This window comes from Spermophilus citellus (genome assembly GCF_964194105.1).
Source record: "Spermophilus citellus genome assembly, chromosome: 14".
Classification (NCBI taxonomy): domain Eukaryota; kingdom Metazoa; phylum Chordata; class Mammalia; order Rodentia; family Sciuridae; genus Spermophilus; species Spermophilus citellus.
The window spans coordinates 3138616-3152441 of record NC_138194.1 but is presented as its reverse complement, the minus strand read 5'-3'; the positions used below and the strand labels follow the sequence as shown (position 1 = coordinate 3152441).

At 45.9% G+C, this 13826-nt stretch overlaps 1 long non-coding RNA gene across 1 annotated transcript; it reads right to left on the bottom strand.

Moving 5' to 3' along the window:
• Positions 1–7620: 7620 nt before the first annotated feature.
• Positions 7621–11286, bottom strand: LOC308633681. The gene is made up of 3 exons (XR_014018841.1): positions 11215–11286; positions 9600–9671; positions 7621–7670 (listed from the first exon to the last, which is right to left on the bottom strand). It is a non-coding gene; the product is annotated as an uncharacterized lncRNA (long non-coding RNA).
• Positions 11287–13826: the final 2540 nt, after the last annotated feature.

Genomic DNA, 13826 nt, shown 5'->3' with positions numbered 1-13826 from the left:
AAGAGGGGGGGAATAGATGATGGATGCTTAATGGGTACCCACAAGGTGTCCCTTGGAAGTAGGTAGAGGTGATGGAAGCCCATCACTGTGAATATACTACATGCCTCTGAATTATGCATTGTAAAGTGATTAATGGTTAATTTTATGTCACATGGATCGGAACTCAATAAAAACAAAAGTAAAAAGTTACAGACAGACAGGAAGAATGGGTTCTGAGATCGATTGCACAGCAGGGTGACTATAATCAATAATGATGTATCGTACGCTTCCAAATAACTAAGAGTATAAATTTCAATGACTCGCCATGACAAGTTGGTGGATATGTTAGCTTGATTTAATCATTCCACACTACACACATATATCAAACCATCACATCATACCCCATAAATGCATTTAGTTATAATTTGTCAACCAAAAATAATATTGATAAGAAAATAAAACCCCTGGGAATCATCAGCAGAGAGGTGATAATTAAAGTCCATGGGGCTGAATGGGATCACCCACACCTGAGAGTGGACAGGATGAGATGTTGCCCAGGGTGCTTAGAACACATGGAGCTCAAGAAGAGGAGAGAGATGGGCAGAGAAGGTCGAGAAGGAGCAGCCAGTAAGGAGAGAGAAACTCCAGGAGAGTGTACAGTCCCAGAGTTCAAGAGAGGAACCACTGGAAAGACTATTGTGAGATTTGATCAAATCTGCTGCGAGTCCAAGTCACCTGAGGACCAAGAGTTAACCACTGAATATGACAAGACCGAGGTAATCGTCTAAGATCTGTTTAGGAGGAAGGGTGGCAATGATAAAGTCTGATTGTAGTAGTTTACAGAGAAAATCTGGAAAAGGAGTATGCTCTGAAAGTTGTACCTGGGTTTGTTTTCATCAGGCTTGGCAAGGCATGCAGACAAAGAAATGATTGTCAGATCCCAAGAAACAGGAGACACAGCATGGCCCTAGTGCCACATAGGGAAGCACAAGTGTCTATCAGGAGATAGAAGAGGAAGAGAGAGCATGACCCAGAGTCTTTATTGGGGTTTTCATTAGAAGAAATGGGTAAGGGAAGGCTCATATGCAGAACAAATCTAGGATCAGATAGCTCAACGCCCGGCTATAGGTTTGGTCTCTAGTTGTTCAGTACCTGGCCCTGGGGTGATTTGGAGCAGGGGTAATATTGGCTTAGTGTGTGAGAGTTTGACAAAGGAGATAGGTGGAGATTGGGGCTCTGGACTGAATTTGCTATTCTGCAAATTCCTTATCTCTAGGAATTAGTATCGCTGGGCTAGATGTGGGGAGCAGTCTGCAGAATCAGGTCCCCAGCTGCCAGAGTATCAAGAATACAGGAAATATGAAAATATCAAGGCAAAGTGCAAATGGGAAGTCTAATCAACTCTTGAGAAATTTTGCTCTAAAGGGGAGCAGAGAAATGTGACTATAAAGCGGGGAGACATGGACAAGAAACATTTTTTTTTTAGAAGAGAGAGGGTATAATACACTTCTATACTGCTGGGAATGAAGGAATCGAGAGGAAAACTGGTAAATGGGAGGATGAATGGACAGTTATAGGAGCCAAGCCACTGACTGGGAGAAGGGGTGGGATTCAGGACAGGAGTGAAGGTTACTTACAGCAGCAGCAGAGCCAGGTGGAAACAGAAGGGGGAGGCCTGTGGATGGCTGGGTGATGAAGCAGTTTTCATTTTATTGCTTCTGTTTCCTCCATGAAATAAGAAGCAAGGACATCAGCTGACCACCAGGAAGGGAAAGGGTGCCAAAGATTGGAAGAGAAAAAAAAAGAAAGCAGGAAACAGTGGTTTTGAAGAGTGGCAGAGTGAACCAATTACAACAGTGGATTCGTAAGGACAAGCTGTGCTGAGGTTTACAGTCACAAAATTCAAGTTAAACAATAGATAATGCTAAGTGTTAATCCTCTGCTTTTGATGAGCAGGACAGAAAGGAATAATTTTTAGGGAGAAAGTATAGGGACACATTCCCATTATGATACAATATAGTATAACAATAGACCTACCAAAATATCTGTTTAAATAAAAATCATTAATGTAGAAGAAGTTATGTTTAGAAACGTATTCATTCACTAACTAGGGGTTTTCATCTTTATCTTACAACACATGGGTGCTTGGGGAGGGGGGTTGCAAGCAATTTATTAACTGTAAAAGCCCTGAAGCTTGTGAGTAATCTACTTCATACACAACCCCCCTCCTTTAGAAATATCATATTTTGGGGTCACTCATAAGTGACTTCATTCTCGGTCACCTGACTTTGAGATGACTGATTGGGAAAGAAAGAAGCAGAGCTGCTTGTTCTGTGGGAACTGAGCCGATGGTCTCCCTAAGGGATACGTTTAGGAGAGAGGAGACACTGAGTTCCTCAGAAGCCGCTGGGCTATGCTGCCTCACTTACGCCCACAGAGGCTTTATTTTTCTCAGCAAGATATCTGCACCAGAACCATTGAACAGGAATGTCCTCCCACCTCTGTCAAGTCTCTGTTAGATCCTTTAGGGCCCACACAGTGCCGTCTTTAAAGAATCTTTTAAGAACTCCGCTCCATGGATGTACTTGACAGCCCTTCTTCAATCTTCAAACCTTTATTGAGTGCACATTTAACACAAGGTGTTGCCCTAGTGTTTAGAACACAATTGAGAGGCCCGACTAGGACCTGGAGGAACGCATATTCAAGATGGAATGAGGGGCTTTGACAAGTATTAAGTGCTCCATTCCCAGAGCTGCCCAAGCAAACACTAAGGGAAAATAATGATAATTTGTAGATTACATAGAATTGTTACCAAGTTTCCTGCACATATTGAGTTCATCTTCCCATTAGATTGTAAGTTGGTTGAAGGACAGGGATCAGATCTTATCCCCTTTGGGTTTCTTAGTGGGTCTGGCTTAGGACTAAAATAGACCCTGTATAGGTCAGGGCCCTTCTAAGAGGCCTGAACAGCTGATGGAGACAGAGTGTCAGTGAGATTATCGGGAGCCTTGGAGTCAAGGTTAGGTCTTCCTATTTTATTCCAAATGTGATGAGATGCTTTCTTAGGAGAGCAACATGAAATAGCTCATGTGTCAGAAGGAGCACTCTGGCTGTTCTGTGGAGGATGGATCAGAGGAAAGAACTGAAGGAAGTAGGGAGACCAACGTGAGGCACCTGCCATCATCCTGGTGAGAGGTGTTGGTGACTTAGAGTAGCAGCAAGAGAGATGCATCAAGTGGCCAGATTCTGGGTTTGGGATTTTGAAATTACAGCTGGCAAGACCTGCCAACAGAGTGGATGGAAATGGGAGAGAAAGGATGAATTAAAGCTGATTTTTAGATTTTTGAGGCTAGATGACTATCATTTAGTGGAATCAAACGACATAGGAGAAAAAGATTTAAGGTAAGGAGTAATGAAAATAAAGAGTTATGTTTCAAATAAAGTTCAGAGAGAGATTATCAGAAATCACACTGGAGCTTTTAATTGAGCAACCTTCTATGGTCTGCATGGTTGTGTCACCCCAAACTTCATGAGCTGAAACCTGAAACCTGCTCTCCATTGTGAAGACATTAAGGGGTGGCCTTGAGAGATAATTAGGTTGAGGGCAGAGCCATCAGAAATGGGCTCAGTGCCCTTCTAAGGACACCCAAGGAGCTTGTTTGCCTCTTCCACCCTGTGAAGACCCAGCATGAAGATGCCATCCACAAATCAGAAAGCAAGCTTCCCTACACACTCAGGCAGCCTTGATCTTGGACTTCCAGCCTCTAAAACTGAGAGCAATAAATTTTCTATTGTTTGTAAGCTTCCTAGTTTATGGTATTTTGTTGTAACAGCACAAATGAATGAATATGTGATAGATATATATGAGTCCTGAGTTCAGGGGAGATCTGAACTTATAAATTTGCAAGTCAACAATGTGTGCCTGGTGTTTAAAACCACAGAACTAAATGGAACCTGGGGTTCTCACCATGAGAGATCACAAAGAGTAGGGGCCAGCAAAGAGACAGGAAAGAGGCCACCATTGAAAAAGAAATAAGAAAGAGTGATATATGGGAGGCTGGGGGGAAAAGGATGTTTCAAGAAAGGGGTAACACTCTCCTGAGTTGCTGCTACTGGTCGAATCAGATGCTATTTGCCCTTTGGCTTTGGCCAGTGCAGAAGTCTCCTGATTGACAGAAGCAGCTACAATGGAGGAAGGGGGAAGGAAGAAAGGATGAGAAAGTAGAGGGAGGTAACTGAAGAGCAAGAGAAAAATGGGTCATAGGGGATATGATTAAAGGATTTTTTTAAAGATAGGCAATATTAGAGCATGCTCTGAAGTTCAAGGGAATGTACATCATCTACAGAGAGGAATTCATACTACCAGAGAGGACAGAGGTACTGCATAAACCAAGTCTTTGAGTAGATAGGAAAGGAGGGGAGCCAGTGCTCAACAGAAAGAGTTGGCCTTAGGACAGAAGAGTGGGTAGATGCAGCTGTAAATGGTTTGGTCCTCCTGGAGGTAAAAACATGAGGAAATTCTTCTCTATCTATTTTGGCTTCTCAGTGAAAGGAGAAATAAGGTCATCAGCTAAGAGGTAAAATGGAAAAAGGTACAGATTAGGCAACAAGGTGAGATTCTGGATCCACATGAGGTATGTGGTCATCAATTAGTAAATTTAAAGTTAAATATGGTTGTGTGTGTGTGGTTTTTTTTCTAATAACACCTACCAGCTAACATTCATGTACCGAGTAAGTGAAGACATGGGTTTATCCAAGATCATGTAATAAGTAAACTATATAAATAATAAAGAAAATGTAAATAAGTAAAGGAGAAGGAGTTAGATGAACTTTATTTAAAAAGAAAAAACCGGTTATGATGAACACTCTCCAAGCATTCATTGATTCATGTACTAAAGCACTTACTTGAACTCACAGTCTGGAAGAACTACCAATGACAACATTCAAAACCACAGCTCAGTAGCTTAACCAACAAAGACCTGTTTCTTGCTCCATCTCTGTAAGCAGGAAGCTCTGCTCCATTCAGTCACTCAGGGATTCAGGCTGATAGAGGTTTTACTTACTGTACTGTCTCAGCAGATGGCTTCAAAGCTTACTACGGAAGAGGAAGAGAAGAGCTAGAGTCACACCCTGGCTCTTAAATGCTGTGGCCTGGAAGTGGCACACATTATTACTGCTCACATTTATTGGATAGAATTAGTCATGTGACTCTCCTAACTATAAGTGGGTTGGGGGCACATGGAGGAGCACATGGAATTCAGTAAAGAGTAGATGTTGCTGTCACGGGCTGATCTGGAGCAGGAAGAGGAAGTTGCAACACATATGGGTGTTCAGACACCAAAGCCCCACTCTCCTAAATATCACACTGCCTCCTTGAGCGTTATGTTGACATGTAGGAATGAGTGTTTAAGGGGGTTATTTAATATTTCTATATGCACTTTCCTATCCTTCTCCAAAAATACTTAACACAGTACTGAAGCACGAAGCATATGCTTGAAATTTCTTCCTGGCTGATGGATTGATTGATATGTGGCATAAAGTTTAATCACAGTGAAACAGCCAGAGTTCATCTGGACCAAGATCTCCAAATAGCACAAATTCAATTCATCCAAGCCCCGAGGATGAGTCTGTAGCACACATCAGTTACTGGCATTAAAGAGAAATGACAGAGCACTAATCAAGAGGAATCTGAGCTTGGAAATCTGAAAAGAGAACATTATTTATTTTTTTTCTTTTGTTATTTTATAATCTTTAAATTTCTCTGGAGGAAAGAAACGATATTAAATACACTGAAAACAGAGTTCAGAGATCGTAAATCTGTTGGTAAGGTGGAAGTGCCGACCTTTGATGCAAGCAAATTTTGAAAGTCATCATGTGATGACTTCTTTAGACCATATATGATTTGAATGGATGGAGATAATGAAGATGGTGATGCCGGCTAATTTGGGCAAATGTAAGTACACTGCAGCTTACAACCTTTAGAGCTCAAGTACAGTCCAGTGTTGCTTCAGGGTCCTGCCTCCCCAGCACAGTCGCTGTCCCTTCAAACCCTCCTCTAAATGACAGCTTCCCAATGGAACTTCCCATTGATTTCAGAACTCCTGACTTTTGCTCTGCCAGAGAACACATTTTTGTTGTTCTATTTTTATTTATTTATTTAATACACAATAGTGGAATGTATTACAGTCCTTAGTACACATACAGAGCACAACTTTTTGTATCTCTGAATATAAAGTATGAAAAATTGTGGTATATATGTGTATTAAGAATTTTATTGCAAAAAAAAAAGAGTTACATGTATAATGGCAGAAGTTGGCGTGAACACATCTCTGTTGTTTTAAGCCACGGCTCTTTGAGGTTCTTTGTTATGCAGTCCTGAGAGGCAGATGCACTGGGTGGTGCTGGATTGTCTGGGTACCACCACTTGAGAACCATGGTTTCAGGACAACAGACCAAGCACCTTCCTACCGGAAAAACTTGAAGAATTTAGATAATAAATGTTTTTGAGAAAAATGTTCATTGTTTTTTTTTTTCCTTCTTTTTCCTCTTGGGTTCTATTGTGGACACATGTTGTGTGTGGAGATTGTCCCGGATCATTTTTGAGGAATTTCCATTAACATCTTCATTGCAGGACAGTTTGCTATGAAGATGGGCCCTCTCTTTCCCAGACCCGATACAGTCAGGGTATGCACAGGACCTGTGGTTAGCCAACTGCGCCCTCCCTGCTGGGGCTTTGGATTGTCAACCAGAAGCGCAAGCACTGGGTGGCACTTCCTCCTCCAGCACTGAGGCCAGGCGTGGCCGGGGATGGGTGTCATGGTTCTCTTCCTCATCTGCTTATCTTCTCCTGGAGAGTCCATGAGTTTCCAATATCCTTCCAGTCAATCCCTTTTGGTTTAATTTACAAGTTTGTTTCTGTTGCTTGCAACCAAAGAACCTAAATGAATACAGAGCGTCTGCTGTCCTCACACGTGTCCTTCAAGTGTGAGCTCAGCGGGGCTGAAGAGGGATGAGTTTTTCCTGGTCATTCAAGTAATGCCAACACCGTAACAAAGGGAAGGTACCTGCCAAATATGTTTTTAAACCTTTTTGCTTGACTTCTCATTGGTTAAAACACCACTGCACAGATAGTGAGAGGATCAAGTGCTGATTAATTGAACAGGGCTCCCTTCAGAAGAGAACATATATATTTAATGGCAGTCCAAGGAGACCACAGAATCGGTGATCACACGGTCACTTTATCCCTGGAAAGGGTAGAAACTTCCTATCCGCCAACCTAGTGGGAAGTTAATATTGACAGCAGCTTTGTGACTAGCCCAAAGATTTGCCTCAGATTTTTATTTATGTTAACTGGAGACACACTCTTACAGTTTAGTTGCTTAACGCACAATTATTGGCAGGATCCAAGTAGTCAGGTGAATTCATTACTTCCCTCTCTGAACTGTGAATGCTTTTCTCTTTACGATGTCCTCTGTCTCCTTCACCCACACCACCTAGAAATCTTTCTAAAGTTGACTTCTATGGCTTCCTCTCTGCCTGGAAAATCAGGAAATTAATAAATATATTTGCAACTGTTGGATAAATTAGGCCGACTTTTCCCCCTTTATCACCTTACTGATGCCTTGGACTAATACCAGAGGCCGCGGAAGGCATTTCTTGAAATGGTTTCTATTTTGTTCCCTTCGATGAACCTAGGGGAGGAAAGTCGCATAATTCAACTGAATTTCCTCTTCTGAAAATGTCTAAAAAAGTGATCCTGGTATGATTTGGGAGTAAAATCTAGAAGCATTCATGAATCATAACGTCTCTGAAGACTAAGTTAGCTGCAGTGAAGTCCATGTGGGAGCAAGGCACACGAGCGTGTCTGCACTCCCTCCTTCTGGACAGCACGGAAGTCTTCAAACTCAGAGTTGGGGTGTTGGGGTGGGGTAGGGAGTGCATGGGACAAAGGCAAGAAATGCTCATCTCTGCAAGACCGGAAAGCTTCCAGACATGCCCCCAGCCAGGTCAGCTCTGCTTGCATTTCACAGTGCCTGGCTACTGCTCTTCTGATAATATCGCAGTCCCTTGAGGAGACTCCAGTGTTTTACATGGTGCTATTAAAGTTTTTGAGGACGGAAAATTCCATTAAGGTTGTTTCCCAGCAACTGTGAGCTCCTCAGGTCCCACCCTCCAAGCAAATGGGTGACGAGGCAGGGATCCCTTCCAGATCTGTGCCACGAGGAATAGGGAGTATGCTGAAGTTGAACCAGGGCTGGCTTTCTCTATCTGTGCTAAAATGGTGCAGGGCTTGCTCATAGAATCTTGCAACCATCACACTGGTGGTGCTTTAAACTCTGTGGGGAAGACAGGGCGTGAATGTACTGTGACGACTCCCTAGGGCCACAGAGAACTAAGTTTTAGTTTATGGCTTTGCATTACGTCAACTGTCAGGGGGCCTTTGATGAGACGGTCCAAGAAAGAGGCTTTGCTAGATCTGTGAACAGGGGTCTTGATCCTCACACTGAGAACTTTCTGATGCCTTAAAAAATAAAAAAATAAAAAATAAAGAATCTGGGGTTTCTCTAGTAATAGACTACAGCATAAACTGACAAGCTCACTTCCTCCCCAGTGACCTGGCCACTGAGATGAACTGCCTGCTGGGAAAACTCACAGCTTCCCCTTTGTACCTCCCTCGCCGAATGTGTGCCTTCAGAGAGGCTGGCTGGAGCTAGCACTGGGGTTGGCTGGAATTAGCAACGGGGTCCTGCCGTTCTTTGCATATCATGTACAAGCCAGAGTACCACATGATCACAACATCCAAATCACATCGACTCTGGGGGAAGAATTCCTCATTCCCCAAGACCCCAGGTCAACAGAAAGTTTCCCTATACCCAGATGTGTCTAGAATTCCAACATCTACCTGTTGACATAAAATTAGAAAGCCTTAAAAATCCCTCTGAATGCTAAGTGAGGAAATCCTCTCTGATGGCAGGATTAGCTTTATGACAGATTTACGGAATACTAGAGTGAAAGAATTTAGGAGGGAAAAAGACATGGTGTCCTGGTGCAGAAACCAGAACAAGGCAAAGCTTGTAGCTAGGAAAAATAAAAATAAGAACTACACCTCTGGAGAGGGGGAAATTACCTTTTTTTCTTATAGAGGGGAAAAGAAAATACAACTCAGCAGAATCCACAGGAAATACTGTGGAATACGGGACATGGAAGAGCTGGATAAAGAACAGAGTTGTACCCCCAAATAGGGAAACTTTGTTTAAAAATAAGTAACCCTCAGAACCCTTCAGCCCAATTTCTAACTGATCAGCAAATCCACACCTGGTTATGAGAGGTAAAAATATCCAACGCAGTTTCCAATTTTGCTTACTCCACCACAAATTAAATGTCACCAGAGAATGAATGAATGTCTTTCCCTCTTTGTTTGCTTCCCCACTCTTTGTCTCCAGCCTCCTCTTGCCCCAGTGTGTTTACAAGCAAGGGAACTCTCAAAAGTCCGTGCAGAAAAGAAAATAAGGTTTACTTCACTTGCAGACCCACTAGAGATGCTGTCCTAGCTTAGGACACAATCCAGCAAGCCACCAAGAGACAGAGCACTCTGGGAGCAGACAAATCACCACACTTACAGGTATTCCAAATGGAAAAGTCCAGCAAATGCATCGTCACGGATCACGGTGAATGAGTTAGAATTCAGCAGTCTGAAAATAAGACAGATATCAAGGCAGAGACACAATGCCTGAGCCACATGATACAGCCCTTTCTGTTTCTTTTGCTGTGTTCTGATTTGTAGGCAAACCTGAGCTGTTCTCAGCCCAAGAGCAGCCCATTAGGTCCCCAGCCTCATTTCCACACTACTGATACAGGCAATAGGAAGTGGGTTCCTTTTGGCCAGATTTTCTGGTCATTTCCAATACTCTATACCTCTCACCCCTGGGTTTCTTAGTGAATATGAGCTGATAATTCTAAGGCGAGGCACAGCTGAACAGCTAGGGAATGCTTTATAATACACAAGAAACCATGGAATCATAGACCTAGAAGGATCTCACCCAACTTTATTTTTAGGGAAATCCAAACCCAGAGAAGTTTAGTGATTTAACCAAAGTCACACAGTTGGCGGTGGGGGGAAGTCCCTTTTACTACATTATACATTCCCATGAAAAATGTCAGAAAAGTTTAAGAAGTCTTCAGAAGACTCTTCATCATTACATAGTTTTCTATTTGGTAAAAGTCTATATAGTCTATAGTAATCACTTAAAATACCTAAATTTATATTTATACTCCTACCATGGTAGAGAAAGTTCATTCTAATATCATTACAATTCTAAGAGAATTCAGCTTTTAAAGCATAATGTTGTAAGTAGACACATAACACTTCAAGAAAAAGTATCCACAGTCCATTTATTTAGGAGGAGGAATGATCTACATTTCTGTATATCTTTCTGTAGCTCATTGCTTGCTTTAGTTTACAATCTCATCTCAAATTTAAGAAACTAATATGATAAAGAGAATGAGCTGTGTACTTGACTTTTTCTGGCAATGATCTGCTTTGGAAAACTGCTTTTTGGACACTTATCTTCACTAACAAACATTAGATGACCTGGGTTATGTGTACTGCACGTCGCTTATCACAGTGACCTGGGCATTGCTCACCGAGAAGTGCTGGGACGAAGAGTAGGTATGAGTGAGGTCTTTGAGTTTTGGGTTAGAATCTGTGATTTTTTTTGGCAAGTTACTTAATTCTCTGACCTCAGCTTCCTCATCTGTCAAATGGAAAAATCAAAATACCCTCTTCAGAGAGATGCTATGTTCATGAGATATAATGAAGCACATAAATGCATACTATGGTGCTTGCCTGTTTAATGGATAAAGTAGAAATGCTCCTATTTCCAGGGTAATATTAAGATCTTAAAAAGTAAGTTTCTTTTAAAGTGAGATGTTTGGGGAACACTTCATTCTGGTCATGATTGATGTAATCACCTGCCCAGTTGCTGAATCTGGAAGTCGAATCTACAACAAAGTCCTGGAAGACAGCATGGACCAAAGTCGGGAGAGAACCTGGAGCAAGGGGCCTTGATACTTTGTTTAAGACACCCCGGGGCCAGTGCACCCCAAGAGGCAGCCACCATTCATTCAGGGAGGTAGGAGATTTCAGGAAGGACTGACACCAAAGAGGCAGAGACCACCCTTCAAGGACCACACTTCAGGGAACCCTATTTTGCAAAGAGAACTTTCCATACTTACAGCAGCTGCAGGGAAGGCAGATGGGAAAACATTCGGTCCTTGATTTCTGAAAAAGTTCCATTTACTAGGCTCCTACAGGCAAAAAAAAGAACAAAAGAAGGCCTGGGGTTCTTTCAGGAAGTGCGGGCGGGGTGGGCAATCTGCCTGACCCTCCACCTGAACTTCAAACTCTTCCTCTCAATGAGGCCATCAGCTTCCCCAGGGTAGGAATGGAAGAGTGGGGCCTCTTGCCAATGCATTTGATCAATATGAAAACTAGTCTGGATACTAGACACCTGCACCATCGGTCTGGCTCTAAGAAGATCAACTTGACCAAGCCCAGCACCTGCTCAAAATCTATGGCTCCCCACTGCCCCTAAAAGTCCACGCCCCTTAGCCAAGCACCCAAGGCTGCTCCTGATCTGCCTCCCACCCCCTCTCCCTGCCCCCTCCTGCCCTCCCTTTTTCTCTATCCCCACTGAACTCACCATTCCAAACCCACCAAGGCCTTTGGAGCCCTATCCTCTCTGCCTGGATGCCTTTCCATCCCTCCTGTCCTTGGCACACAGTAGGGGAGTGTGTCACCACCTCCAGGGAGCCACACCAGGTCCTTGTCCTTCCTTGCCTCCTGCACCCTCCTTGCCCTCCCCACCCCCAGACTGTGCTCTCCTCAAGGGCAGCCCAGGCCCAAGTGCCCACCTGAGTGTCCTTGGGGACTTCATTTGATAATGAGATGTGGAGGTGGCTCCATGCCTGAGTGGGCTGGGGCAGGGGGACCCTCACACATTTGGGTTTTTGATGGGCCTCTGAGGGGGCCACAGCCCCTTCTGACCTTACTCTCAGTCTGGGAGGCCCAGGCCAGAGGGAGCTATTCCCTGACCACACAAAGACAGGGTCACCATTCCCTGTCCCAGGTCGGGGCTAGGTCCTCAGGGTCTCTCAAGCTCCCCAGAGTGGAAGCACCCAGCTCAGGTCCCCTATGGGTGGAGAACCAGAGCTCAGGGTCTTGCTCTCCCCTCTGCAGCCTAAGGCCCGGCCTTCCTTAGTCAATGCTGGGTTCTGAGGGCCTTTCCAGTCCCGTCCCTGTCCCGTGAGGCCACAACCGGCCACCCTCTCTGCTGAGGGCTTGGGGTCCTGGGGCACCCGAGGGAACCGGAGGGATGCTCTGGGGGAGGACCCCGCCGATGCACACTCGGGAGCAAGGGTCCGCGTCCCTCCGGAAGGGGCCTGGCAGGGCAATCCCGCGCGGGGTGCGCGGGCCGGCGGGTGCTCGGGTGGCCCGGGAGGGGTCGCAGCCGCGGGCGGGGCGCGGCGCGGCGCGGGGGTAGGCGCGGCCTGGGTTTTGCCCGCGGGGCCGCGGCGGCTCGGGAGGTGGGCGCGCCCCGCCCGCTCCCCAGTCCGCGCGGCCGGCGGGGCGGGATGCGGGCGGCGGACGCGGGCGCGGGCGCGGCGGGCGGGGGCCGGGGCCCCGGGCGGGGGCGGCGGGGCGCGCGGGCGGCGGGAGGGGCGCGGCGGCGGCGGAGGGGCCCGGGCGACTGGCGGCCTCGCGGCGGGCGGGCGGGCGAGGGAGGGTGCGCGGGCGGGACCCCCGCCCCCCGAAGGAGGAGTCTGGCTCCCACTTGCAGCCTCGGACGCGCGGCGAGGCGGCCACCGCCCGGAGGAGCCCCCGCCCCCGCGCGCCTCCCTCCCGGGAGCCGGGCCGCTGCCTCCCTCTGTGCGCGCTGCTGCTCGTGGCCGCCGCCCGGGGCCAGGTAGGGCCGGCGGGCGGGCGGGGCGCGGGCCGAGGCGCGGCAGGCCGGGGCGCAGGCCGGGAGGGGGCGCGGCCAGGACCCCCTCCAGGCTCGGGGTGACGCCCGCGGCGCTGCGCAGGGCGCCCGCAAAGTTACTTTGGCCGCCTGTGCGGGGCGCCGGCGGCCGGGCCGAGTACCCCGCTGCCCTGACTGCCCAGCGGGTGCGGGCGGGAGGGGCCGGCCTGGACGCAGGACTCTGGCTCGGGCCGCGGGGTCAGCAAAACTTTTCCCCGGCTCGCCGGTCGCCGCCGGCAGTTGGCAGAGTAGCTGGTGGAAGAAGCGGGCTAGTAGGGTGCAAGTGATGACGACGGTGACAACAATAGCAGCCCCGGGTCCTGGAGAGCCTACTGTGCGCACGGAGCCCCTGGCGCTGCTTACTGGGATGAGACAGGGACTTTCATAAATTATGTGTTAGGATCTATTAATTAATATTATTCTTCTTAAATCACCTTAAACTAAACTATACTTGCCAGACTTTGTAAGTTAATTATAACAGCATTTTAAAATTGTGTTTTCCTTTGGATATTCTTGGTATCAATTATTATTTGTTGTATTTGATATAATAAATGAAGAAACTAAAAAACGATGTAATTAAGAGAGAAAATGTCTAATGGCTATAAATTGTTTTCTTTTCCAGAGATCCCAGACATTTTAAATGCAAACAATCTGAAAACTTTTAGGTGAGTGTCTCTTTTATTGTTCCCTGGAAGCTGTATGTAAAATACATGTGACATAAATCTTCCTTTTCAATTCTAGACATTAGCAATAAAAGAAAATCAGATTTCTTTTTATTAATATTTTCTGTATTTTGTATTTATTTGATATTTATTTTGTTGTTTTCGG